Source organism: Poecilia latipinna, unplaced genomic scaffold, assembly GCF_001443285.1.
Source record: "Poecilia latipinna isolate Pla-1442-1.1 unplaced genomic scaffold, P_latipinna-1.0 Scaffold2250, whole genome shotgun sequence".
In the NCBI taxonomy this organism is placed as follows: domain Eukaryota; kingdom Metazoa; phylum Chordata; class Actinopteri; order Cyprinodontiformes; family Poeciliidae; genus Poecilia; species Poecilia latipinna.
The window spans coordinates 23,075-26,480 of record NW_015114866.1 but is presented as its reverse complement, the minus strand read 5'-3'; the positions used below and the strand labels follow the sequence as shown (position 1 = coordinate 26,480).

Below are 3,406 nucleotides of genomic sequence, written 5' to 3'. Positions count from 1 at the left end.
TGGACGATAATGAGCTTTAAGTTGTTAATGCGATGGCTCCGGTTGGACAACAACTTTAAAATAACCAGATGGGCTCCACCATGAGCATCCATCTTTACTTCCACAAACACTGAGCACTCTCTATGTGACGTTCCTGCTTCCTCTACTGCGCATGCGGGTCACTTTTATGTCGTGTGTGATTCACATGGAGGATCACATACAAGTGGCATATATTTGGAATGTGAACAACCAAACAAAACAAAAAATCTGATTTCATGACACAATCGGAAGTGAGCATTAAGGCCTGCAGTGAGAACGCAGCCTTAATGTGTCAAATACCTCTGAAGCACAAAAAGTGCCTCAAATTAAACGATAAAAAGGATCGATAAGGCCCTAATTTAATACAACAGTAAACAAAACTAAGAAGCTAAATGATGAGTTTAACTTTAACAGTTTCTTCAGATGAGCAAACAGGAAATGGAGGAAGTTTAAGAATCTTAAAAATTGCTTCAGCAGTCCAACAGATGAGATTATGGTTTTATTTATGAGTATGTCTCATTGAAACTTGAGATCTGTTCGTGATAGGGAAAGTTAATAATCGGATGCTCACAGAAGAATCTGTTCTTCACAGCTTTGCCTTCTGCTTTCCAGTTCTCTGTGGGTTTTCTTTGTGCGATATGCAGCGCTGCTCCAGAAGTATGGGGAATCCCTTTTATCCAGAAGCTTTAAGAAAAAAACATGGACCTGAGAACAGTAGATTATTGACATCAAACTGAAAAGTGTCAGCATGTGTTGTTGTCTCTATATGAATAAACACACACTTGAAAAGAAAATGCTTTGTAAATAAAGTTGTTTTACAAACTTTATAGATTTTATTTTGAAAATCTAAATACTTTAAGGATACATTTTTCAAAAGGATTATCTTGCATCTAGTGGTCTTTATTTGACAGAAAACTGGGTTGTAAGAAAGAGGGAGGACATGCATAAATTTTTCAACCCCAACAGCAATTTAGGATTTTGGTAAAACTGTTGTTTTACTATCATTTAATTTCTGATAAATGTGCTAATGGCAGAGAAACAACTTACTGTTATACAGGAAAACCATATCAGCTGCCATCAGTGGCTATGCTAACTAGCCTGAGCACTCACAGCAGGATCTGCTGAAGGCAGAAAAGCAGTCGCAGAGAGCAAGGGGTGAAGAAGAGGCTGACCAGCATCACCACACTAGATTGTGACTGACAGTGCTAAGACCCGCCCCTGGGCTCTGATTGGTTGTTTCTAGTTAGCACTCAGAGCATTGGGAGAAGGCAGAGGAGCCCAATTTTTCACATCTTATCTGTCTGATACCATGTTAGGACATGACAACAGTTTCAACAAATATGAAAAAATATTTTCTATAACAGTTACATACTGCAGCTTTAAATAATATTTTTAGATAATAGTTCTTACTCAAAAGTGTTCCTACGTCCATCAACCCAGAACCATCCTTTTGGCGTAAGATGTAACCCTATCCAGGAATTTGCTGGCGTCAATAATGATAAACTGGCGTACAAGGTGATAAATTCCTGTGAACAGATTTTATTTTAGACTCATAAATCTTCTTACTTCAACCAATCAATCAATCAATCAAGTTTATTTTTAACACATTTCAGCAACAAAGCAATTCAAAGTGTTTTATATCATAAAAACACAAATCTATAAAGTCATTGAACACAGTTAACAACTGAAGCGTCACATTTTGTCAAATACCATTATTACACATCAAAATGTTTGTTTCATTTATAATGTTTCAAAAGCAACTCTAAATAGGTGGGTCTGTAGTGAAGATTTAAAGGAACTCAGTGTTTCGGCTGTTTTACAATTTTCCAGAAGTTTGTTCCAGATTTGTTCCAGAAGCTGAATGCTGCTTCTCCTCGTTTGGTTCTGGATGCAGAGCAGAACCAGAATATGTCAGGAGGGTGGTTTGTGTCCTTGTGTTCATAATTTACCCACTAGACGACGCCAGGAGGTGTGGAGGTGTGGAAGTGCAGATGTGCTCTGCCACACCTGCACTTCATCAACACTCATCAACTGCTGTACAAAAAGAGCTGGCTGCCTGACCAAGGCCTCTGAGGGGCAGAAATTCTCCTTGTTCTTTTGAACCTGTTCACGCTGAATGTTTTCCGTTTCCAGGTGTTTCCTGGATTGCTGTGCTCTGTGGTCTCCCCATCAGAGCTTTTGAAATGACCTTCTTCAAGACTTTGTTTCTGGCATAAATTCTGGACATCTTCTTCACATCTGGCAGCCTTTTACTCTCTTTCATCCTCCTCCTCCTGAGTGCTTTATCCGTCTGTCCTCACACAAATCCCACCTTCTAGCATTTGCTGGACTTCACTGTGAAGTGAAGGCCATTAAAACTTCACTTTAATGGACATGGAATTTAGAATGTAATGTCTAAATTTTAGAATTTAGACATTACATTCTAAAACTTAATGTCTAAATTTTAGAATGGAAGATTTCTACCAACTCATCGTCATGGTTACATAAAGTCGAGATGAACTATAATTGATTAAAGGTTTCTGCTGTGTCGTCTGTGAAAGAACATTTTGTGATGGTGGCCATTTTACTAAGTGAGTCAGTGGAGAAAGTATTTTAAAACATAACAGCGAAATGATCCGACAGGGCGACATCAGTTACAGAGACACTGGAAATATTCACACCCTTCCCGATTATCAGTGCGTGTCCTAGATTGTGTGCTGATTGTTTAACATGCTGAATTGGACCAAAATGATCAAGAATATCACAACTTTTTGCCTCTCTGTCTTTGGGCTTGTCAACATGGATGATAAAATCTCCCACAATTATTAAACAGTCATAATTGGTGTATATAAGAGACAAAAGCTCATTAAAGTCAAAGAGGTTTTCCACACATTGGGGTTTTGTACACAGTTAGTATCAGAGATCATTTATGGCCTTGTACCTCAATTGCCAGACATTCAAGAGTTAAAATGACCTAAAAATATATATTTAAGAAGTTCTTATGCATTGAAGCAACGCCTTCTCCTCTTTGTTTTCTATTGAGACTTTAAAAATTAAGCGATATTGATTCAATTAGCACATATGATTCAGTGTTGTCAAGTTATCAATCTTCCAGATTAACTTTAAATTTCAAGAGTAGAGGTGACGTTATATTTTACCTGCTCCTCCAGATTATCAATTACAACCAAGTCTCCACCATTTTCCCGACAGTACTGTCGACCTTCGTCCCAAGACTTCAACTCTTGTCCTCCATAAAGAAGGTAGCAGTATGTCTTGAAGGAAAGCCATCCGATCCTGCATTCAAAACATTTTGGTTTCACTAGACAAGGGGAAAGAGCAGAATAAAGTGATTATTTTATACACACACACAGAGACACACACAGACACATATATAATATTTAATATATAT

The 3,406-nt window shown here is 37.8% G+C and overlaps 1 long non-coding RNA gene across 2 annotated transcripts in view; it reads right to left on the bottom strand.

The window, feature by feature from the left end:
* The window catches only part of LOC106936968 (uncharacterized), a 9,053-nt gene extending 5,717 nt beyond the window's left edge, over window positions 1–3,336 (bottom strand). The window contains exons 1-3 of one of the 2 annotated variants that reach the window (XR_001422276.1): window positions 3,156–3,336; window positions 1,429–1,544; window positions 651–702 (exon numbers count right to left, since the gene is read on the bottom strand). This is a non-coding gene — a long non-coding RNA (uncharacterized LOC106936968). Of the gene's footprint in view, window positions 1–650; window positions 703–1,428; window positions 1,545–3,155 lie in introns of those variants that run through there. The other variant, XR_001422277.1, reaches the window with a different exon arrangement.
* Window positions 3,337–3,406: the final 70 nt, after the last annotated feature.